We start from the raw sequence: 26,555 nt of genomic DNA, 5'->3' as shown, positions 1-26,555 counted from the left end.
AGGGGCACTGCATAGGGGGGCACTGTATAAGACAACTGACAACGAACAGGTAATTTAAAAGTAATTAGAAGCCTTACTGTGGGGTATAAAATGGTGTCAGGGGGCAAATATGTAAGTGGCACTTTGGTAATAGGCATTACAGTGTGCGGCATAATGTGTAATGGGCATTATGGTGTGTACAATAATGTGTAGGGGGCATTACGGTGTGTGGTATAATGTGTAAGGGGCATTACTACAAGGAGGAAAAATACTGCAAACTGTCTAGGGGGGTGGGGCACATTTTTAACTTTTGCACTGGGAGCCAAATTGCGTATAAATGGCCCTGTAATTATTTTACCAAGATGCCATGGGGTGAGGGGGCATTAGAAATATTTCTGGCAGGGGGGAGCAAAATTTATAGTTACGCCACTGACTCTGGGCCTGATCAAGGGATGGATGGTAATGCGATTTTTATACCAATCAAGCGATTGTTTGTCATTGCGCATGTGTATAAGCCGCACTGCGCATGCGCTGCGATTGTCTTGCGATTAGGCATGCACAGATGATCTATTTGCAAAGTGAGTGACAGGTAGTCAGCGTTTTTGGGAGGTAATGGGGTGGTCTGACCGTTTAAATGCCGTTACATGGGTGTGCATAAATTAGCCCTCGCTATCTCCTATGCAGCATGAGGGCCCTCTGCGTGGTCAGACCTGCTGCAAGGGCAAGATGGCCATTTGATGTGCATCAATGTTACAGATATTTACACAGGTAAGCGACGTCGAACGCATATGAGAAGGCAGCAGTGCGTGTCCTTATGCTTGGGTAAGCTTTGGAACTGTTAGTATATTTGCGCAGCTGCGTTCCATGCAAAATCGCAGCTGCGATCGCATTAGCGTCCATCTCTGAATCAGACCCTCACTCCTTTCTGAACAACAGTTGTCCCCCCCGCTTCTTGTATATCACTGCAGTAGCCTGTGTCTCTCCCCGCTATATCTCTGCAGCAGCAGCCTGTGTTTGTGTTACTTCTCCCCTTACTGCTTACCTGGATCTTCACATACTGTTCTTAAGCGCATATGACGTCATGGTGTCACGTGCGCAGCAAAGATAGGGAAAAAATGATGCCGGGTGATCCTGGTCTCTCTATGCCAGTGCCCTGCTGATTAGTCCAGCAGTGCAGACACAGAGCCCGGTCACAATCGCTGGACTGGGTATCATCTAAAGATGGGTAGGGGGAGCTCCGGACATGGCCCCCTGAGAGAGTACCCCCACCACAGCATGCTTATGACTCATTACGGGTTTCCCACTTTTTGTCTCCGACAATCTAGGCGCCCTCTCAAATCCGGGGCACGTGCCCCGCTAGACCCCCCTCCTAGTTGGGGCCCTGGACTTAAGACAGAGCAGAACAAAAAGATATTTATAAGATTTCCTAAAAAAAACCTTGCAAACACTAACCTAATATTATTTATCAGCTTCTGCAACATCACCCTTTGCTGTATGCGAGTTACCATTATGATCTCTTTCAGGCTGAGCAATAGTACTTAGAAAGGTATCCATGACAATGGTTAGTTTTTGCTAAGTTGTGTATTTTTTTTTTTTTTTAGTATATAGTTACAGAGATTAGGCAAGTACTATTTAAAATGAATTCCCATACTCCTAATATATTATTTTCTAATAGTAGTTTTGGACTCGCCTGTGTCCACCCCATGTCCCGCTATACTTATCCGATGGAGTGTTCTCCTCTCCTGGTCTGCCATGTCATGTCTCTATCGCCGGGAGTGGGAGTATGCACATTACAGAGGCATGACAGCCATCCTCGATTACTATATTGATATAGTATTAATCATACTTGCCAACTCTCCCTCATTGTCAGGGAGACTCCCTGAAATAGTAGCAATCTCCCTGTCTCCCTGAAGAGTCCAGCAATCTCCATGATTGCACCTTACCCCCATTATGAAGTTGTTGTATTAAAAAACCACAAAGATATATACATTCAAATGTGATCAGTATAGCCCTCCTGATTTGGCCTGGAGCCTCCCGATTTTCCGTGGCCCCCGGAAAGGCAGGCAAGCCTCCCGACATTCGCTAACCCTCCCGACTACCCCCCAGAATCCACTAGAAATCCCCATAGCGGGGGGCCGATGATGCGATTCGCGCTGAATTGCGTCATCGTGGCCCCGCCCCCTTCTTCACAGTGCCGAAAATAACGGCATTATGAAGAGGGGGCGGGGCCACGATGACACAATCATGTGGCCCCGCCCTGGCTCTGCCCCCAACGTGTCACATCTGGCCGTACACGCCCCCCGCTGTTAGCCGTCAATCAGCTTTCTCCCGGAAGGAGGGGGCTGATTGTCGGCATGTATGGATCATTAGTATAATTTCCCTGTATTATTAGGCACGATGATCCCTATGGCTACATGCATTTTCTAAAAACCATCAGTGTGTTTTCATCATTAAGTAGATCTTACTAACTGCTTTGGGGCTCATTTACATTTGGATGTAAGTCAGGTTTATGACACGCCTCTCAGATGTAGCAGTACACGTCCACTTTACCGCCGCGCTCATAGGTGTTGCTTTCACAATCTCCCTGAAATGCTTTTTCAAAAGTAGGCAAGTATGGTATTAATATACAGTACTGTATAAATAAGTTTGAACAAACCCACATACTGTATGTTAAAAGTTTCTGTGGGGATTGCTTTGTTGCTGAATTTAGATAATGTTAGCCCCATTGTAGCCCATGTGCTACACTCTGCGGCATTTACCAGGAGAGGGATACAGACAGTATGTAGGATCCATCCCCGGCAATGGTTGTCAGTGCTTTTGTGGTCAGCAGACTGTGCATTGTTACATTCAGGCAAACATGAATTTCTTATTGTCACAAATAGCAGTGATAAGAAATTATAATTATTGGGTCTAAAAGCCAATAATTAATAAATATGCCCCATAGTCTTTATTATTTTATCTTTCTTTCTGTTTTGTTAGGTGGGTTTGTGATGAGTGCATTTTGTCAAAGGCATAACATTTTAGTAGCAGTAGCCACTGGTTAAAACAACAATAATTAAAGACCATGTGTACATGTCGTATACCATTGTTTGCGGCTGGAAAAATGTTTATGAGAATGCAAAATTAAATCTAACAAAATATAAAGACACATAATTGTTTAAATAATACTGAGGAAAAGTAAGTGGAGGGTTTGAAATGTTAAATGTATTGTAAAAAATGAACACTACTGTGCAACATTACTTTTTCTTGGACATTATCTTACAGGTGATCGGGGTGTGCGCCCAAAAGTGAGTACTCATTACCATAAAAAAATGGATATTATCTTGTACCATTTACTAAACAAATTGCTTTATCTTTTTGGCTTCCTTCTGTGCATTTCAGCTATGTATTTATATAATGGGGAATAGTTATTTTATTTTTGTTGCTGCTGTGCTCACTGTATTGGATAATTATAGCCAAAAATTAGCTTTAGTTTAGCACAAGGCAACTAAAAGAATCAACTTGACACGATGATATACTGTAAAGGCAAGTCTGAAAAGCACAGAAGAGAATGAAGAAAAGCAATGTGATGTTTGTATTAAGGATAATATAGAGAAGTGAGCAGCACATTTCCATTCCTTCCGCAATATCTGGCTCTTCTCGGCCATTTGTGCGACTGTCTGCCCAATGTCCGCAGGATGGTGATAGAACATGCATATATGATGTAATTAATCTTTACCATGTGTATCTCTTTCCCTTCCTCCGTGTGCCAACATTTTTGAGCAGATCTGTATTATATTTATATGTGACAAATTACTATACAGAAATATATACTGTATTACATATGGCACCACTCAAAAACAGAGCACGGTGTATCTATGTACATTAGTATATAGACCACTCACTAGGAAGTGTGTGGGATGTGGGAGAGCTGCCTACTCTTCCTGGGGTGCGGGGGGGCTACCGGAAAAATCTGGACCCTCCAGCAACTGTCGGGAGTGTAGGCAAGTATGTTCTGGAGGCGTAACCCAGGCAAGGTGCTCCCCACCCACCACCTTACTATGCCATGATTTGTTAAAAACCGCCGATCAGCTGTGATTTTGATCTATAGTTTTAAAACAGCAACAAAAACAAATGCTAAATCAGGCTTCTATATAATTTATTTCTGTTGCCATCTCAAATTGGCAGTTTTGACAAACGGCAGCATAGCAAATCTATCCTTTAGAGTTATCTGAAGGTGGATATTCCTTTAATTTTATAAACTATGTGACTTCTATTTTTATATTAGTAGGTTCTATTTACAGAATACAGTTTACCTATATGTTTCACTAGAAGTAAAACCTAAATAAACTCTGCTTAGAAATAATGGAGTATCATACTGTACCCTTGAACTTTTCCCAATTTAGGCAGGACATTCCCATTTTGAGGGGAGTGTTCCGCCTTCCCGAGTATCAGGACTGGGCAGATATGAGTCGCGGTTCTGATCATCCCGCGGTTCGGAATTCGGATTTTAAATCTGGAATTCGGGTTTTGAATTGCAAAAATTAAATGATTTTAGCTGTTTTTAAAAACGTTTCAGATTTTTTTTTAATTTTTTTCAAAATCCAAAACCAAAACACTACAAGATGGTTTTGCAAAACCAAAACACAAAGATGAATTCAGATCCAAAACCAAAATACGGGGGTCAGCGTACATCTCTAGTATTTACCCTGCATGCAAAAAAGTCAAATGTATTGGCTTCAACCTGAGTAACTTCTCCAGTTTGACTCTCTCTAAGGTTTGATACATCTCCCGTTGTTCTGTTAAAATGCAAATTCGTTGTATTTGTATTTATATCTAAATTTGTAATAAATGTTGCTTCAAAAGGAAGGAGTAAAGTGGGCGTGTACTGCTACTTCTGAGATAATATTGACTTAAGAAGCGTATCCACTTGCTGACACTGAAGGACTGAACGATAACGATATCATTATCATTCAGTCGTTCATTATACTGTGCAGTGCCCACACTGAACGATATGTCGTTCAGTGCAGGCACCCTCCCTCGTCCCCGAACATGCTCAGCCTGACGATATGGTCAGGTTGACCGTCATGTTCGGGCACTGAGCGATGCCAGTGCCCGAACATGACGGTCAACCAGCGGGAATGATTACTGCACGAATAATGAGTGATTGAACGATAACGATGTCGTAATCGTTCAATCGCTCATTAAATTTACTAAGAATCGAGTCTGGGAGAGTTTTTATTTTTTCCCCCATATATTTAAAAATCAGGACTGGCCCTGCAGCCTGGTGTTGGTTTCTAAATTACGGGGGAACTCTACACATTTTGTTCCCCGTAAACTTAGAAACCAGGACAGGCTGGCAAGCTTGGGGCTGGTAAAGCTTTGGGGGGGGGGGGGGAACCCTATGTCTTTTTTTTGGAAATTTAATTTTTTTTCTATATTTACAGGCAGAAACATATATGGATAACAGCGATCTGTGTATGTTTCTGCCAAACTCGCAGGACACAGGCGGGTGTATTTTCACGAGTTTTTACAGGAGTTTTCCCATCTCATGAGAGTTCTGCTTGGTAAATTCCAGAATCCTATCTTCACCAGTGAAAAGGTTCTCGAGTTTTGCCGATGGTGAATTGAAGTGAGTTTGCTAACTCTCCAGTATTTTCCTATAGCAAAGAAGATCTCTCTCCCGAGTTTTACATTAGTAAATTTGAGAGTGAGAAAAAATGCCCAAACTCTCCCGAGTTTGCAAACTCTCCCAAACTCTCAGCTTAGTAAATTTACCCCTAAGTCTGTGTTAATAATGTCTGTTCAAGTAGTGTCTGTAGCAAGTTTGCAGTGATTCATCAGTTTTATATATATATGGCTGGCTGTGATATATATATTGTTTTATATAGTTATACTCTTTTCCCCCTCCTTCCCATGTGCTTGTACAATAGCACAGTCTGAGAAAAATAGGTTTAGTGTGTGTTGTATTCTTGTGGTCTGGCTGTAACATTGTGTAGTTAGGATTAAGATGGAAATTGGCTGAAATATTGCAATCTGTAGATATATAATTGTTTGATATCAGCTGGTGATGAAGGAACCCGTAATTCGGTAGTGGTCAATTACACTGTAATAAGTTTATAAGTACTATACACTGTTTAGTAGTTTATACTTTCTGAAATATTATATAATGGAATCTGGTTGAAATATTGTAGTCTATGGAATGTGAATATCTCTGGTTGAATTCGGCTAGTGGTTGTGGTTCCATGGGAGTTGTGGACTGCTAGCTGCAGTGATAATATGGTGAAGATATATACTATCATAGTTTGTATAGTACAAATAGTTTTTTTTATAAGGAATAATAACCGTGTAGAAGGTAGTCTGCAGTTTTGTTAAAGATGGCTGCCGCCATGTGGTATGAACAAAGGCATTACATGTGATACTCCCCTCCCCCTCCCCCCATTGAATCATGTGCTTGATTTAATGGAAGTTGTGAATTACTAGTCTTGTGATCATAGTTATAATTCTACCCAGTTTTGGTTTTGTATAGTTCAAATATTATAGTTATTATAATTATGATCATTAATGGATATATGATTTACAGAGTTACAACATTATGTGAGTTTTCTGACATTCAAAATGGAGTGTGTTATGGGAGTTTTCAAAATGGAGGTTATTCTTGTGCCGTGAAGTTTGGACAAAAGTACATGTGGCATCCCACCCCCACGCATCCACATTCCCATACACTTATTCTCTCTCCCTATTTCTCTCTTCTCTCTCTCTCATCGCTGATTGTATTTTGACTAGTATTGTTAAATTTGAATACTGTTTTATGAGGATTGATTTCATGAATATAAATACACTTTACTTAAACACAACTTGTGTGCAATGTTATTATCCAAATGATTTAAAGGGTATATAATTCTGGTTAACACATTGCGAAGTTCAAATATTTATATTACTTATAACCTGATGTTAGTTATTTAATGAATAATAGAATATTTGCTTCAGATATATTTGGTTTAAGCTGGCAATTGCCTGTGTGTACAAAACAAAGCAGAAGAAGCATGAAAAGAAAGAAACCCCCTTACAGGGACCCTATGTAATTTCAAAACAGCAAAATAAACCTTTACTTTAGGTATACAGGCAGAAACATACACAAATCACACTGATCTGTGTATGTTTCTGGCAAACTCGTAGCTCAGGAGGTGGTCTATTTGAAACTTCAATTTATCAGTGAGTTTGCTACAATCTCACCCGAGATTGTAAACTCGAATCTCAGTAAATTCCAGAGTTGCATCTTTTTCATGAAAAGTACTTCCTAGTTTGGCCGATGGTGAGTTTTTTCGAGTTTGCTATCTCACACGAGTTTTAACAGTGAAAAGAGAAGACTCTCTTCCAAACTCACTCGAGTTTGTCTTTAGTAAATTTGCAAATTGAAAAACATGCCTACACTCACGTGAGATTGCAATCTCACCCAAACTCGATTCTTAATAAATTTACCCCCTAGACTCTTCAGGAAGTCAAGGAGATTCAGGTACATATTTATAATGGGAGCGGGGTGTGCAGTGCACACGGGCCCCTGGATCCAGGGGGGGCCGCACCACACACCCTGCACCCATATTATACTTACCTCTCCGGAGTCCCATGTCGGCACCGGTGTCTGTGCTGTAAAGACCGGATGGAAAATGCCCACCGCAGCCATTTTCCAGTCGTTTGCACATGCGCAGTACAGGGAAAATGGCCACCGCGGTCATTTTCCCGGTGACCTATGCATGTGCTATAGACTCTGGGCACACTCTAGTGCCCAGAGTCTACAAGTGCGGTGCTGGCCGCGCACCACTCAGAGGAGGGGGCCTGTGATGGAGACTGCACAAGGGCCCCCCTCCTCTCTAGAAACGCCCCTGGGGAGATTGCTACTATATCAGGGAGTCTCCCTGACAATCAGGGAGAGTTGGCAAGTATGCCTTCTAGTGTCCCCAGTTTACTTGCTCTGCTCTATGAATCTGCTGCATGAGATATACCTAGAGGTGGCAGGCTGGTAGAAAGGGACAGTTTGTTGGGAATGTGTGGGCAGCATCATTGGTGAGCAGGGTACTGTACACATCAGCAGTTAAATTGTAGGCAATGATCACTCAGGTAGCTTAACCAGGATCTGAAGTTTATTTTGTAGTAGTGGATGTACAGCCGTACTCACTGTTACAGATTTCTGGATGGAGCAGAGCATGTAGTAAAACAGCGTTGCTGATAGATCAACAGCTGGTGACTGTGCTCTCAGTATGGGTAGCGGTGCAGGGCTCTGGTACAATGGATCAAGCGGTTAACGTTGCGGGTCTCCGAAGCTAAGAGGAGGACGTCCATTCTTCACAATATCGCTCAAACACAGTGGGAAGATGACGCCACGCATGCACAGATACACTATCTGCGCCCATCTTGGAAAGGTAATGAAGTATCCCTTGAGGAGCCATTTTATTGTAGACTGTGCAGTAGAGCACTTCACTACTAACACAGTCTATAAACTACTCGCCATGATCTAGTGTATTCGATACATTGTATTGAAAACAATGATATCGTACTAAGTAGTTTGCAGACTGTTCCTTTCTATATTCAAAACAGTGACACCTGGGATTACAGTGCTGTTCAGCAGTGTTGCAGATATGAGTGGGGTGTAGAGGAACCAGACCTATAATCGTCCAAGCCCCATAGCAAAGGCACCCCCGCACTATAGTTATACCCAGGGGTGTATTAATGAGGGAGGCCCCATACTCTGAGCAGTGCTCCCTCCCAAAGCCCTACATCTTACTTACTCCGGCAAGTGGGTCCTCCTCCTCCGTAGCACCATCTTGTGCAAGTGCACAAGAGAGCAAAGGTTCTGGCCCAGTGCTAGAGTCTTTGTTTTCATTGCACAGTCATCTTCCGAAAGATGTCACTGGGAAAATAGTGCCATGGAGGAGCAGGGACCCACTTTCCGGAACATGGTAAGTGTACAATAGGGTGCAGAGTGTGTAGTTTGGAGGACCCCTGTGCACCCTGCACCCAGTATAAATACACCTATGGTTATACCCCTGTATAATGCCATTTATTATTAAGAGTCCTTAGACTATATGATCTTTTGGTTCTCACTTTGCATTCTGCTTACCTTCAGTGCTCTCACCGTGCATTTTTTTTTTATTATACTAAAACCCTGGACTTCTACAGTACATGTACAAGTACCTGCATGTCGGGGCAGGCTTACTAGGACCTGTAGTTCCACTGTAAAGAACAATATTAAATCTATCTTTTACACATTACCCCCGTACCCACCACCACCAGGGCTTGTGGCAAAGAGCCGTTGTTTTTCCAGTAACCAGCAGTGTGCTGAACCACCCGGGGGGGAGCTTACTGTGATAGTTTGATTCTGGGATCAGTGCACATCACAGTCTGTGGAGTCTCTTCAAATTGATTAGTTAGGATAGTATTTTGGCAGATTTCTTCCGGTTTTTATGCAAGTCCTAAAAATTTGGTCCATTTAAAGGACAATACCTTGCAAACTTCTTCCAGATATAACACATTTTTCACAATTTGATATGTATATGCCCTTGATGAAGTCCTAAAGGATGAAACGCGTTGGTTTGTGTATTATCAGAAGGGAGAAACCTGCTTATATGAAAACCTGGCCTCTAAGGGTCAGCAGCAGGCTATATATCATCTTCTTCTGTTGTATTCATTGAAAAAACTGTGTAAGCATTTTTACTAATTTTATTTGTCAAGTAAGCTTTTAATAAACTTCATTGATCAAAGATCTAACAGTAGGCCATTGGACCATTATTTGGGTGTCTCTTTGGTGAGTGGGTCTTTTCTAGAAAAGTTGACTTGGAGCCTATGGGATTATACTAACATCTACGTCGAAATTGGTCCAGTCCTTTCAAGAAGAAAAGTTGGACTTCTTTATTATTACAAAAGAAAAAAACTTTCCCTTAAAGGGACCATATTGGACATTCCACTAGCGTGGATTTTGACTGTGAAACGGTTTGAAACCCTTTAATGATACAAGTAACATCTAATATTCCTTTGTGATTTGCGCCCACATTATATATATTTTGTTGATACACATATATATATATATATATATATATATATCAGGGATGTGCAGTCAAGGTAGGCATATATTTAAGATTTGATATAAAAATTATTAGAATAATACAAAGAAGATATTGTAACTTCTAAACATCTTCTTTGCTTATTGTAATCATTTTTGTAATAAACACTCACCAGCTTTGTGGCGCTCACTGGGAATGCAGGGAGACGAGAGATGAGGCAGCAACAGCTCAGCCTTGCTTCTGTATAGTCAGACACTGCTTGCAGAGCTTGAGGCGGGGTTACACCACGGGCAATAAGCTGCACAAAAGGAGAGCTACGAGAAGCATGACTCTGAGTATGGGGACCATGCCTTGTGCACTAATGGACACCTTGGATGTGTTCATGTGACCAGGAAGTGCACTGCAATGTTTAGAGATCGGAGCTCAATCAGCAGCAGCAAGAGAAGACACAGTGATGCAGGTAGGATAATCAATGGACACTGAAGCTTAGTGTAGTGAGGGGAGAGTTACAGTAAGTAGGGGGTGAGACAGGCTCCCAGCACTCAGACCCATCTCCATGTGTGCCTCCCCAGCCATTGACCTCACCATATGTCACTGGTAGTTGCTCAAAATCCATCCACAAAATGGGCTTGTGTGCAACACTAATCAGGCTCACTGTGTTCACAGGAACTTGATCACCCCAGGACTTGTGCTGAAAGTTGTGATAATTTATTAGGTGCAGCTTCACAAGAGATATAAGACTAGATGATACAAACAGCTGATCTTCAAGTATCACTCCAAGGTACTACTGTTGATCTGCAGGATATTGCAGCAATGGATTCAGCAAGCACCATGCAATAGTGGAATGCTGGGGATGTCAAGGCACAGCATAGATTATCCTACAGTATGAGGTAGGAGAATTCATGGACACTGAAGCTTAGTGTAGTGAGGGGCAGAGGCACCGAGAGGGGGGGGGGAGTGGGTACTAATTACCTGGGGCTGGGCTGCTGGAGGGACGGGCTCCCAGCACTCAGACCCATCTCCATGTGTGCCTCCCCAGCCATTGACCTCACTGCAAGTTTTCTGTTGAGGATGATGATTGCTGGATTTATACATCAGATTTTAATGATGTGTATACCTTCAGTTACCTTCAAATAAAACACAGACATGGAAATGCAAGTATGCATCTTTACTAGGGGTGAGCGGGTTCGGATTTCTGAAATCCGAACCCCCCCGAGCCCCCCCGATCCGAGGCAGATCCGAGTCAGGCTCGACTTTTCCCGCCTGACTCGGATCTGAAATCGAGGCAAAACGTCATGATCCCGCCTTCCGAGTCTCGCGGGTTTTGGAACCTATATAAGGTACCCGCGTCGGCGCCATTTTCTCACTCGGCTGTGGACAGTGAAGAGGGAGGGTGGAAGTTGGGGCTGGCTGGGCTGTGTAGTGTAGTGTAGTGTAGTGCAGAGTAGTGTTGTGCTGTGCTGTGCTGCGCTGTGCTGCTGTTGTCCACTACTTCAAAGTCCATAGGGGCTGGCTGTGTTGTGCTGTGCTGCTGTTGTTAATAGGGGCTGTGTCCACTACTTCAAAGTCCATAGGGGCTGGCTGGGCTGTGTTGTGCAGTCTGTTCTCCATAGGGGCTGTGTCCACTCCAAAGTCCTGTGCAGTGTCCCAGTCCCAAAGGGGTGCTGTAGTGTTGTCCAGGGGGTGCTCTGTCCATCAGGGGTGCTCCCCCCAAGTGCTAAAAAAATTATATTTTTTGTGTGTTTGTGAATTGTGTGCGCAGTAGCCGCACGTGCATCAACAAAGTAGTGCCAAGCGTGCGCCTGTGTCATAAGTAAAGGGCCGGCTGGCTTGACCGTTAAAGGGTGCTGTAACCCCCAAAGTACACTCCAGTCCAAACCAAAAAAAAAATTATTTTCTGTGTTTGTGAATTGTGTGCGCAGTAGCCGCACGTGCATCAACAAAGTAGTGCCAAGCGTGCGCCTGTGTCATAAGTAAAGGGCCGGCTGGCTTGACCGTTAAAGGGTGCTGTAACCCCCAAAGTACACTCCAGTCCAAACCAAAAAAAAAATTATTTTCTGTGTTTGTGAATTGTGTGCACAGTAGCCGCACGTGCATCAACAAAGTAGTGCCAAGCGTGCGCCTGTGTCATAAGTAAAGGGCCGGCTGGCTTGACCGTTAAAGGGTGCTGTAAACGCCAAAGTACACTCCAAACCAAAAAAAAATATATTTTCTGTGTTTGTGAATTGTGTGCACTGTGGCTGCACATGCATCAACAAAGGAGCAGCGCCAAGTGTGCGCCTGTGTCCCATAAGTAAAGAGCCGGCTGGCTCATTTCTTAAAGGGTGGTGTAACCCACAAAGTGCACTACTCTCCAGCAATATTTTCTGTGTTTGTGTGCGCTTTAGCTGCACGTATACATCAATATAACATAAATGGAGGACCAAACTTTCTCCGATAAAAATAAAATAGGGAAAGATCAAGAACCACTTCCTCCTAGTGCTGTTGCTGCTGCTGGGAGTTGTTCATCATCCCAGAGAGGAAGTAGGAGCATCATTACTTTTACTAAACAATTGACCCTCCAACAGTCCCTAGCGATGAGGATGAAGTACGACAGCAGTCATCCTGAAGCAAAACGTATAATTGAGGCCTTGACTGCTATGTTGGTGTTAGACGTGTGTCCGGTATCCGCCATTAGTGCAGTGGGATTTAGACAATTGATGGAGGTAGTGTGTCCCCAGTTCCAAATCCCGTCTAGATTCCACCTGCATCCTCAAAGCAGCAGCGACAAACGTGCGTCTGTCTGTTAAAGGGTGGTGACACCCTCAAAGTGTGCTACACAAACAATAAAAATATTGTTCTTTTTTTTTCTGTCTTTGTGAATTGTGTGGGCTGTAGCCACACTTGCATCCTCAAAGCAGTAGCGACAAGCGTGCGTCTGTCTGTTAAAGGGTGGTGACACCCTCAAAGTGTGCTACACAAACAATAAAAATATTCTTCTTTTTTATGTCTTTGTGAATTGTGTGGGCTGTAGCCGCACTTGCATCCTCAAAGCAGCAGCGACAAGCGTGCATCTGTCTGTTAAAGGGTGGTGACACCCTCAAAGTGTGCTACACAAACAATAAAAATATTGTTCTTTTTTATGTCTTTGTGAATTGTGTGGGCTGTAGCCGCACTTGCATCCTCAAAGCAGCAGCGACAAGCGTGCGTCTGTCTGTTAAAGGGTGGTGACACCCTCAAAGTGTGCTACACAAACAATAAAAATGTTGTTCTTTTTTTTTCTGTCTTTGTGAAATGTGTGGGCTGTAGCCGCACCTGCATCCTTAAAGCAGCAGCGACAAGCGTGCGTCTGTCTGTTAAAGGGTGGTGACACCCTCAAAGTGTGCTACACAAACAATAAAAATATTGTTCTTTTTTTTTCTGTCTTTGTGAATTGTGTGGGCTGTAGCCGCACTTGCATCCTCAAAGCAGCAGCGACAAGCGTGCGTCTGTCTGTTAAAGGATTACATCGGTGACAGCATCCAAGTAGGCATGTTAGACAGTCCGTACCTGTACTGGCAGGAAAAAGAAGCAATTTGGAGGTCCCTGTACAAACTGGCTCTATTTTACCTGAGTTGCCCCCCCTCCAGTGTGTACTCCGAAAGAGTGTTTAGTGCAGTCGGGAACCTTGTCAGCGAAAGGCGTAGGAGGTTGCTTCCACAAAATGTGGAGAAGATGATGTTCATAAAATTAATTATCAACTCTTCCAGGGAGACCAGCCTCCAGAACGTACAGAGGGACCTGTGGTTGTGGATTCCAGCGGGGACGAATTAATACTCTGTGAGGATGAGGATGTACACACTGAAGAGGGTGAGGAATCGGTGGATGAGGAGGATGAGGATGACATCTTGCCTCCGTAGAGCCAGTTTGTGCAGGGACAGATTAATTGCCAGCTTGTTTTGTGGGGGCCCAAACGAACCAATCATTTCAGCCACAGTTGTGTGGCAGACCCTGGCGCTGAAATGATTGGTTTGTTAAAGTGTGCATGTCCTGTTTATACAACATAAGGGTGGGTGGGAGGGCCCAAGGACAATTCCATCTTGCACCTCTTTTTTTTCTTTGCATTATGTACAGTTTGGGGCCTAGTTTTTCAAACTGCCATCCTGTCTGCCACTGCAGTTTCACGCCTAGATGAGTCACGTGTTTGTGCCGCCCACTCGTGTCGCTTAGCATAGTCATCCAGCTACCTCGGTGCAACCTTTTGGACATATAAACACTATTGTGAAGTGTGAGGTGTTCAGAATAGACTGGAAATGAGTGGAAATTAAGGTTATTGAGGTTAATAATAGCATAGGAGCAGAAAAACCTACAAATTCTGTGATTTTAGCTGTTTTTATGCTTTTTTTCAAAAAAATACAGATCCAAAACACAAAACCCAGAACCCAAAACACGGAAGGGTGGTTTTGGCAAAACCAATCCAGATCCAAAACACGAAGAAAGATCCAGATCCAAAACCAAAACACAAAACACGAAAAGTGGCCGGTGCACACCCCTAATCTTTACATATAAAAGTTGCTAATATTACTGGGAAAAACAACAAAAAAATCTGCTATACCATACCAGAATGCCAAAATATCACAATACTAAATACAGATATTCAACAGCTGTGAATTGTTGTAGCAAACAATAAAAAAAACAAAAAAAACATAATCAGTTTAAAACTAGGGGTTGTGTCTGTCCGAGATTGCATTCTTGGGCGTCTTTTACCTGATTTTCAAATATGAAAGATTTACTAAAGGCAAACACTGGTGTAAAAACATGATTCTAGCTGCAAAACACAGGCAAACACACAAATAGTAGTCAATACACTATCGAACCAACTCGTAAGTACTTTTCATAGATATGAATATAACATGCAGGTCCGACGGGCGACATCGTTATGCTGAATGCAGCATGGCCCCCGCTATCACGATGTCACTCCCGACATCTGTATGTGTGTATTTACTTCCCGATGCTGGGCCCCCCGCCGGGCCCCGTCGCTAATGAGATTGTGCTGGATACACATCGTTAAATGTGTATCCAGCTTAAGAATCCGGCTGCTCTTAGTCAATCAGCGGCTGTTGTCATAGTAACTTTGTGTGAGGTAGTGCACGGACTAGCTGGCCTTGATAGGGGTGAAGAAGTGAGGTAGTGCACTGAGTGGCGGCTAGGTTGTTTATTACTTTCTGTTGCTGTATTCTGATTATATTAAAGCATAATTTTGCTGCTATTAACCCAGACAAGCTGACTATACTGTACCACTGACCACTCTACTGAGCAAAATACCCCAGCAAGTCACTCTATCTATCTATCTATCTATCTATCTATCTATCTATCTATCTATCTTGGCAGGTGGTACCGCAAATATAGGTGCGATGTAAGCCATTGTTCTTTTACGGAAACAAACCTTCCCTATTGTTGTCAGGTCCTCGATGTTGCAACTCTATCTCCATTAAGCCAAGTTATATAACAGTTAGTTATACTGCACATCCCTAAATCAGACCATTTGTGGTTGATTCTATTAGGGGTGATGTGTTGGTGATGCCCTCGGTGTGTTGTTGTGATGGTTGGCAATGACACCCTACATTACACCTAAATGACGAGTTTTAGCCTGCAGTCCCATAGGTATTTGTATTAACAAGTGCAAATTGAGGCTACCAAATATAGTGGCATATTTGTAATGGGTGCAGGGGTTCCCACATCATACGTGCTGTGCACATCATTTTCCCAGAGATATTTGCATGTGTGGTAGGCTCTAGTACAGTGCCAGAGTCTACACTGTGCATGTGGGAGGCGTGATGGAGGGAGGGCCAGAGTCTACACTGTGTTTGCAGGGGGCGTGATGGAGGGAGGGCCAGAGTCTACACTGTGCATGCGGGGGGCGTGATGGAGAGAGGGCCAGAGTCTACACTGTGCATGTGGGGGGCGTGATGGAGAGAGGGCCAGAGTCTACACTGTGCATGTGGGGGGCGTGATGGAGAGAGGGCCAGAGTCTACACTGTGCATGTGGGGGGCGTGATGGAGGGAAGGCCAGAGTCTACATTGTGCATGTAGGGGGTGTGATGGAGAGAGGGCCAGAGTCTATACTGTGCAGGTGGGGGGCGTGATGGAGAGAGGGCCAGAGTCTACACTGTGCATGTGGGGGGCGTGATGGAGGGAAGGCCAGAGTCTACATTGTGCATGTGGGGGGCGTGATGGAGAGAGGGCCAGAGTCTACACTGTGCATGTGGGGGGCATGATGGAGAGAGGGCCAGAGTCTACACTGTGCATGTGGGGGGCGTGATGGAGGGAAGGCCAGAGTCTACATTGTGCATGTAGGGGGTGTGATGGAGAGAGGGCCACTGTGCATGTGGGGGGCGTGATGGAGGGAAGGCCAGAGTCTACATTGTGCATGTAGGGGGTGTGATGGAGAGAGGGCCAGAGTCTATACTGTGCATGCGGGGGGCGTGATGGAGGGAAGGCCAGAGTCTACATTGTGCATGCGGGGGGCGTGATGGAGGGAGGGCCAGAGTCTACACTGTGCATGTGGGGGGCGTGATGGAGGGAAGGCCAGAGTCTACACTGTGCATGCGGGGGGCGTGATGGAGGCAAGGCCAGAGTCTACATTGTACATGTAGGGGGTGTGATGGAGAGAGGGCCAGAGTCTATACTGTGCATGTGGGGGGCGTGATGGAGGGAAGGCCAGAGTCTACATTGTGCATGCGGGGGGCGTGATGGAGGGAGGGCCAGAGTCTACACTGTGCATGTGGGGGGCGTGATGGAGGGAAGGCCAGAGTCTACACTGTGCATGCGGGGGGCGTGATGGAGGGAAGGCCAGAGTCTACATTGTGCATGTAGGGGGTATGATGGAGAGAGGGCCAGAGTCTACACTGTGCATGCAGGGGGCGTGATGGAGGGAAGGCCAGAGTCTACACTGTGCATGCGGGGGGCGTGATGGAGGGAAGGCCAGAGTCTACATTGTGCATGTAGGGGGTGTGATGGAGAGAGGGCCAGAGTCTATACTGTGCATGTGGGGGGCGTGATGGAGGGAAGGCCAGAGTCTACATTGTGCATGCGGGGGGCGTGATGGAGGGAAGGCCAGAGTCTACATTGTGCATGTAGGGGGTGTGATGGAGGGAGGGCCAGAGTCTACACTGTGCATGTGGGGGGCGTGATGGAGGGAAGGCCAGAGTCTACACTGTGCATGCGGGGGGCGTGATGGAGGGAGGGCCAGAGTCTACACTGTGCATGTGGGGGGCATGATGGAGGGAAGGCCAGAGTCTACACTGTGCATGCGGGGGGCGTGATGGAGGGAAGGCCAGAGTCTACATTGTGCATGTAGGGGGTATTATCGAGAGAGGGCCAGAGTCTACACTGTGCATGCAGGGGGCGTGATGGAGGGAAGGCCAGAGTCTACACTGTGCATGCGGGGGGCGTGATGGAGGGAGAGCTCACTCGGACACTGCACACGAATCACCTCCTCTTATAAGACTCCCCTGATCGCTCAAATGAATGACATTATCTCTACGCTTACCTGTGGAATAGTTTTCGTGAATGTTAACCAAAATCTTCTGCACCATGTATTATGGGACAGATAAAGTCACCTGTCCTAAACTATTATAGTAACACTTGTCTGTAGCAACTGCTTCTGGAAAACATGATGGTTTCCTTAATAAAATAGTAAACATTTGCCATCATTGGCTGTGAACCAGCACAGCTGCTATTTAATGTATGGCAATAGGATCATGTAAGGTTTCCATTTCTTTCTGGAAAGTAACAGCTCGGGTTTTATGTCTCTCCGATAAAGAGCAGGTATATTAGTCTAACAGAACCACTTTTAGAACACTAGTTTTTATACAGAAACATCATACATCCCACCTGTCACTGTGCTGGAGGGAGCTTCGTTGTTGTAATCCCTAAACTTTTGACAGTCTGTTTTCCAAATTGTTCCTTTTCTGCTTCTAATGTACTGACGTGTATAGACAATAAAGAGAACAGTTATTTCCAAAATGTATAATCTAGTTATGCTAAAATACTAAAATCAAATTGCCTAGTTTCCAGTGTTCCCAAACTTGGGTCTTTACCGCTGGACTCTTTTAAACAGATAGCATCATTGTCACATGGGAAGTTCAAGGGGTAGGAGGTGCTGACAATACTCTGTGTATTTGAAAGAAGCTTATCGTAGTAGGAGAGCCACATGCACAGCTAGACTGGTGAGGGTATCATACCCCAGATAAGTAGAATTTTATATTTGTCATAACTATAACTAGCTGAAGTACTCGGGTTGCCCGGGTTTAAATCTTCAAGCTATGAAGTTTTATTATGTGATGTCTTTCAAATCCATCCAGTGGAAGGCCCAGAACAGGCTCCTAGGGTCAAAGTTCTGTCCGGCGCACTCCTCCGTGAAGTCCGACCGGGACCCCAACCACTCCATTAGGCATCCCAGACCAATTGCCACTTCTCTGTGAAGTTTTCGTCCAAATCCATCCAGTGGAAGGCTCAGAATAGGCTCCCCGGGTCAAAGTTCTGCGCAGTGTACACCAACGGGAGGTCCAACCGAGACCTCAACCCCCTAATATGTTTTCTGGGATCCAATGTTACCACTCTGAAGTTCACTTCGTTCTGGTTTCATCCCAATCGGTGCAGGGGTGTCCAAATGCATAACTGGACAGACAACAAGCAAACAAACAAACAATCCAATTAATTTTATATATAAGGAAACTTAACTTTATATTTTGGAGATATCCTATACGTACTGGAAGTTCAGCTGTGTCTTTATGATTTGTGAATGCTTTGTGTCATTTATAGCTACTATGGATAAGTAACAAAGTGATCAATGTAACCTTTTTCACCTATAGGCACAACGTTGAATCTCACCCTGCAAATCATTTTTTGTACAAATTGACTTATATAACTGGCTGCTTCCAAGTGACATCTTTACATAGAAGTGTTTAGATTTGAGTCTCTCTTGACAGTTATTCTTGGAGCTGAAAAAATATAAAAAAATCAGGTCAAATTAGAGTCACAAAGCCAAGCTGGACAGACCATGCCCGGGTCACCTATGTCGTACACTCCTATTTTATTATATACTACACTTGAGCTTAAAAAATTGGGATTATCCTATAAAAACTGTGATTGTTGTGTTATATGGGGTTGTAAGCAACAGCTTGGAAGAGTATCAGCCTCCCTGATAATAAGTGTGCTATAGTATAATTGACTACTTTGTGGACCTCCCCTCTGGGAGATCCAAGTGTGGAGGTCCAAGAGACAAGACCAGGAGCATGATTTACAACATTAGGGCAAGGCCACATTAATACAAATCGCCAGCGTAAAATAATCTGTTCCCGGTGTATCTGTGGTATTCATGAAAAATATGGGGCTAGGAACGATTGAGGGATAAAATTGAGCAGTGTATTCCTTAAATGAAGCATTTGGCTTTGTAAATGTGATAGTTCTTTCTGTGATCAGTTACTACATCTGCCTCCTAGTGAGAAAGCCACACACACAGATGACATACACAGTGTACACGAACCTCTGAACTTACATTCACAAAACTTTATTAGACGTTTCATTTCATTTGGGTTATTTGTGTCTTTGGATAAAAGCAGCAGACTTGGCTCTCAGCTGTCACATTCTCTTGCAGCTCTGATAAACCATTGCTATGCATTTCCATATATAGTCAGGGAGTATGTGCTGACTGCAGAGATCCCAGTACGTCACTTATACCATACACCAGAATCCCTTGAGGAGTCATTCCCGGCTGCTGAAATGTAGATTTGAAATGCTAAGCAAAAGGAGACATAAAAAACTTGGCCTGTGCACTGTGCAAGGCAGAACATGACACGAAAGTCATCTGAGTGTTAAGTAGTTTAAATCTCAGACAGTCAGGGGCTCTGTTATTTCAGGACATGTATCAGTGGAGATTGAAATTACTCTGTGCCAGGGACTTGCCTTGTGCTTGCAGAATTGTATATGTATGGAAAGTATATTATAAAACAAACATGCATGGAATGGCATATCTAAATATGTGTACGGTAAACATATAACTGATATTTGTGTAATATTGTCATTTTAAACTTTGGTAATGTCTGACAACATGTAACAGTTGGAATGACTTTATACAACATTTTGTTTCAAAGAAATTTAAATAGTGTTTTGAAAGGACTTTCTAAGAAATTTAATTCTGCAGCAGAACAGGCAGTTTGATAGAGGTGCAAAGTTCTGGCCAATATAATTGTCAAGGTCCACTTTTGTTTCAGCATTCAGCTGAATGCCATTTCCCACTGTGTGTCTGGTACTGATTTGCCTACATGTGTCCAAAACAAAACTGTAAAAAGCTGCACATCAGAATAATATATTACACCCACATACCAAAGCCTACACATTGCAAGATACATTCAGTTCTGCATTAAAACTATGGCCCTGATTCAGACCCGTTCGCTGCCGGAGGCAGCTCCCTGGGTCTGATGGGCATGTTTTTTTTTCTTCTCTGGCCGCTCGTTAAGCTGTGGGAGACCTCCCACAGCTTGTGCGAGCGGGCAGGAGGCCGCCACGATTATCGCGACCATCGGCCTTGCGACGAGACCCTGTGGTAGGGTCTCGGCTACCGCAAGGCTGAGTGGACTTCCTGCTCTAATAGAGCAGGAAGTCCACTACTGACATCACTAGTGATATCAGTAGGTAGGGCTGCCCACAAACGCCAGGCGTTCCTAAGGGAACACCTGCGTTTGTGCAGCCACCCCGCCTACAAAACGGGGCGAGCTGTCACTCACCAGCTCGACAGCCCCCCTGTCTTGTAGTGAGCCCCGCAGCGACTGAAGTTCAGTCGCTCGGCAGGGCTCGTGCACGCCGGATGCAGCGCATGCGCAGGGGGGAAACATCGAGCCGCTTGCGAGCGCCGTGCGCTCACGAGCGGCTCTGAATCAGGCCCAATATGCCCAATATGCCTGGTGATCCCCAATCAGCTACAGTTGCCTATAGCTGGTTTAGGTGAATCGTATAAAGCTACAGTACCCTGTATACTGGTACTACTGGTGCACCCAAACTGTCAGGAAAAGTCCCTATAATTGCTTTACCTTACTTGGGAAATAAAGATTTGGGCCAGAGGAAAATATAGGTGACGTGGGTGTCCAAGATTTAATTTCAAAATGCATTTAACATTGTAATTACTCTGCTTCAGTGTATAATAACTCCTAATGAACTAAGAATAACAGTATTTCCTGAGAATTACATCAGCTAGGCAGAATATAAGGAAATGGTCTTACTGAAAATTAGGGACATTGTCAGTGACAAATCATTCAAAGATTGAGACTGTCCCTGGATATTAGGGACAGGAGGTAATAATTATATTAAGCAGATTAATGAACACATTGTCATTTTTGAAGAAGCAGCAGCCAATGTAACAAAGGAGCTCACTTATAATAACATAGGAGCTCACTTGTGCCATGTATACACAACATTTGACTATGAATTCATAAGCTCCGTACACATGACCTCACAAAATGGTGCTTTCACTGTATGTGGGTGCACACGTGATCTTCCTTTTTCCGTTAATTAATACCTGGACACATTGCTATTTTTACATACTTTAAACACCACACAGAACAGTTATCTAGTAATGTTCTACAATTTTTTAACCAGCTATTCAAACCTTGTATTCAATAAAGGAGGTCTAATCAAAGATTGTTGGTTCTTAGCATCTAAAACACTTTGTCTTCCATCATAGCTCCCACTACTGTATTCAGTCACAAGATAAAAAGAACGCTAGTGTGGTATGTGGATTCTCATTGACCAGGCATTGGTGTAGTTTCCATTTAAGGAGATAACCTATCACTCACTGTTATTTGTAATATCATTAGATATTACCCAACACTTCCAAGGTCACTGTCTGAGTTATCACACTTATCTGGTATATACACGAATGAGACTCTATCCACCATCAATTCACTGTGAAAGTAACACATACAGTATCTTCATGGGTCTAGTTAATATACAGTAATCGTACTGTAAAGTGCACCGTAATCTTTGTCAGAACTCTACTCCATTACCCTCAGTGTATAAGGTGTAAAGTAGATCTGTTGAGTACTCTAACCCTATCTGGCTACAGTTAAAGTAGAAGAATGTGTAAAAATTTAATTCTTATAGGACTTCAGAGATATATGCAAACCTGATGGTTTGTGTAAATCTCTGATGGTTCTGGGTCTGCACATGAGCCGTTCCGCACATGTGCAGTATGGATCCTGCATGCTTGCTCGCAGACCTCCTTAGCTGAAGCATGATTGATATGCTGTGGCATTTGGGGGGCATAGTTCGGGCAGCGACTGGAACCATTCTCCAAAATTGGGCACTGTTGCCCCGTTATGGGGACACACCAAACCCAGAGTCTGTGTCATCAGACGCAGACTTCCTGGACCTTGATGTCTATTTCCAGCATTTGTATTTATCTGGATGGTATTGCACAGCTGCTTCCTTGCGTCTGTGCAATACCGTCCATCTTTGAATCTGGCCGTTTGTCTAGCATCTTCTAGGATGGTTGCAGTAAGTCTGCTTGCAAACTTAAACCAAGTAGAAATGTCATTATTTCTCTTCTCTTCCTTCCCCCCCCCCCCAAGTGCAATTCTGCCAATCCTATGAGACATGCAAATTATATCACAATACATTTTCAGTTGCAGCCAGATGTCCAGTGGTAGGACAAGGAGCCATATCAATTGGTTGCTGGCTACCCAAACATTATTCAGTATTCAGAGTGAATGTTGTATGAGAAATATAGTTGTGCTATGCAAACCTGCATTTTTTAAAGTGAAAACCCCTGTGATGTCATCATATCATGTTATAGGCATTTCTATATATAGGGTAGGATTGCTATGCAAAATGGTAAATGCGTTTCATTGTGGAAAGCCCCTGATGAAGTTGTGGGGGGCTTTCCACAAGGAAACGCATTTAGCATTCCTGGAATACCTTATTGGATTGGAGACCTTTACGGGAAGTTCCGGTGCAGCATCTTTTTACCCCTTTACAGCCACTGACATTGTCGTCCATCTGCTGAACAGGAGATAAAGCTAAAACTGGCCACTTTTGAAGGCTGGTAATATACCAATATCGTTTGCTGGATAATCATCTGGATTGCCATGATATCTGACTCCATTTCCTCTTATATGAATGCTGCTATTGATTATGTGACTTTGTCATTCTGACTTTCATATTTTCTTATGGACAATGGATTTAAACAGACCAAGATAATTTATCCCTAAATCAGGATTAGAACACCATTGTTCTCTAACTTTTTATGCTTTGACCTTTTATGCATGATTTTTATGTAATGGCTTTTTATCATTAAATGTTTAGCACCGTCTGATTGTTCATCTTTATGTAGTATGATATATTTAACAATTGTTTTAGTGGAACTTATTACAATACATCCATTTTTAATAATATCATTGGTATTAGAGCTGTTCAATCCCCCTTTTGGCCAACTTCCACATGTTGTCTTTACCTCATCAGGGACTTTGATCTATATTGCCAAACTGTGTTACTGGTTACCATTGGAAACTGAATCCTGAATGCAACTCATACTGTAGGATAATCTATGCTGTGCCTTGACATCCCCTGCATTCCATTCTTGCATGGTGCTTGCTGAATCCATTGCTGGAATATCCTCCAGTACTACAATAGTACATTGGAGTGGTACTTGAAGATCAGTTGTTTGTATCATCTAGGGGTCTATTTACCAAGCAGTGTTAGGAGACAGAGTGAAAAGTGATAAGGTGCCAGCCAATCAGCTCCCAACTGTCATTTTTCAAACACAGCCTGTGAGATGACAGTTGGGAGCTGATTGGCTGGCACCTTATCAGTTTTCACTCTGTCTCCTAACACAGCTTAGTAAATAGTCCCCCTAGTCTTATATCTCTTGTGAAACTGCACCTAGTAAATTATCACAACTTTGAGTACAAGTCCTGGATGACCAAGTTCCTGTGAACACAGTGGGCCTTCTTCATTGTTGCACACAAACCCATTTTGTGGACGGAACTTATGAATTTTCACATCGAGCAGAGTACATGTGACTATGAGCAACCACATGGGCAATTCGGAGATCTCTTGCACCAGTTATAGAACTGGTTTCAAAAGTGCGCTAATAGTGATGATGGCTACTTTCACAAATGGATGGATGGGGGAATTGTGGCCACTAAATGTGTGCATCCCTTTACAACTTTGTCATGTCTAGTTCTTAGAATTTATTTGCTGCATAAGGTTTGCAACAGTAGAGTTGAGGCTCTGGTCCAAATGGTGCTGGAACACTGTGGTGTGAAATGTACCTCTGTATGCTACAAAATGTTATATCCAACCTGTACTAAGAACTTATTCTTACGGCCATCCTGCCCAGTCCGCACCTTATTTGTTAACAACCATAAATTGAGACCTATTGATTGGTCATACACAGGCACCAGTGATAATATGTATTGTTTTATTTTCATGCTTTAATAACCATTATGAACAGATCGCTATGATTTTTGCATGCTTCTTATGCTTGAAATAGCCTAAAGAGTTAAAAATGAAAATGGCGTGGGATCCCCTCCTAAACCCATAACCAGCCATGGACCTTTTAGCCTGGTCTGGTCATGGCAGTGGATGCTAATTGGCTGATGGCATGTCCGTGGGGTCTTGTACGTTCTTTTATTTTACCAAGACCTAGGACTGTGGGGGTACAGGTGCCACCATCCATTTGGCACTTCTAGTTCTACAAGTGCCAAAGGGCAGGCTTGCTGGTACCTGTAGTTCCACTGTGAAAAACAATATTACTTCTTCATTTAACCACGGCCGAAACTAGGATTTTTGTCACCTGGGGCAAGGCCATAATTTGGCGCCCCCCAAAAAAAATACAACATAGAGGACGAAAAGGGTGTGTTGTTTTGTGACACAGTAATGCCCCTTATAACACATTATGCCACAGTAATGCCCCTTACAACACATTATGCAACAGTAATGCCCCTTACAACACATTCTGCCACTGTAATGCCCCTTACAACACATTTTGCCACAGTAATGCCCCTTATACATTAAGCCACAGTAATGCCCCTTATTCATTAAGCCACAGTAATGTCCCTTTATACAGTATGCCACAGTAATGCCCCTTTTACATTATGCCACAGAAAGGCCCCTTTTACATTATGCCACAGTAGGCCTCTTACACATTATGCCACAGTAAGGCTCCTTACACACTATACCACAGTAAGGCCTCTTTTACATTAAGCCACAGTAATGCCCCCTTTTAGATTATGCCACAGTAATGCCCCTTATACATTATGCCACAGTAAGGCTCCTTACACATTATGCAACAGTTAAGCCTCTTTTACATTAAGCCATAGTAAGTCCCCATCTCCTTTCTCTTACCTGCCAGGGCCGTGCGGTGGGTGAGCTTGGGGTGGCGTGAGATGGGGCTGCCACACGCTGGAGCTCACAAACCGGCAACCTCTGCTGATTGGCTGCCGGTCCGCGAGCACTGATTGGCTTGCGACAAGCACCACATTAGACTGACGGTGTCTCTGTACCTCTCAAGGCCGGAATGCGGCTCCAAACCCACAAGAGCAGCAATCTAGCCTCCCGGCAGCCTCTCCCCGGCACCCCCTCAAGCCCGGCACCCGGGTCACGTGCCTACTTAGCCCCCCCTAGTTGCAGCCCTGATTTAACCCATTACCCCTGCATCCACCGCCACCAGGGGGGCAGGGAAGAGCACTGGGCTGACTGGTTAATGCGCTGGAGGGGGGACCCCATTTTTTAGGGGTGGTCCCTACTTTCCAAAGATTGCCAACCCTGGGCTGACCAGTTTGGGGCAAGTTAATGCTGTGGCAGGAGGAGCCCACGCTGTGTGTCCTTCTGCTGTGGCATTACCACTCCAGCTGGTTCAGCCTGGTTCTGGTTAATGGAAAATAGGGGGAACACAAAGCCATTTTTTTCCTTGATTTTCCATAACCAGAACAGGATAAAAGGTACTGGAATGGTTATGGGTTTAAGCAGTGGCGTCACAAGGTGGGTGCGGGCCGCACCAGGGTGTCATCTGCCGAGGGGTGACACCAAAGTGTTGACTCCTCAGATCCCTTTTTTGCCTACACTACAACCCTCCCTGCACCAGGCGTCATCACGGGGAGGGACGTCTCTGGGTTTAACCATTTGCCTGGCATGGTGCGCAATTTTCCGACCACACTAGGCAGTTCTTTATCTGCTCTGGTCGCAAAATTTCGACCAGTCAGATAAACATAAGGGCAGCTGCAGGAAGAGAACCTTCCAGTCCCTTTGCTTGTCTGTACCCTCTCCCTCTGTGTCTGCTGTGCTGCTGATTACACTGCTGGTCGGTCAGCAAAGTGGGACCCCCCCACCCAGCCGCTGCAAAGATCAGCAGCTGCTGAGAAAAAGTTAATTAACCTCGTCCCTCACCCCCTTAGTGTACCTGGTGCCTGAAACTAGTGTCATAGTGATCTGTGCATGCTTCTTTTTTTAGATGTGTTTAGTTAAAATTTTTAGGTTCTATTTGCATTCGGTTTTGAACACAAAGTTCAAAACCGAATGCAT

General features: G+C 44.1%; 1 protein-coding gene across 1 annotated transcript in view; it reads left to right on the top strand.

Annotated features, from left to right (window-relative positions):
- Positions 1–26,555, top strand: part of JPH2 (junctophilin 2) — a 144,388-nt gene that overhangs the window by 79,576 nt on the left and 38,257 nt on the right. The window lies entirely within an intron of this gene.

The sequence above is a fragment of the Taudactylus pleione genome, unplaced genomic scaffold (assembly GCF_031769625.1).
Source record: "Taudactylus pleione unplaced genomic scaffold, aTauple2 ptg000192l, whole genome shotgun sequence".
NCBI classification, from domain to species: domain Eukaryota; kingdom Metazoa; phylum Chordata; class Amphibia; order Anura; family Myobatrachidae; genus Taudactylus; species Taudactylus pleione.
Note: the sequence above shows the minus strand (reverse complement) of the source record. Positions and strands in the feature narration are given on the sequence as shown.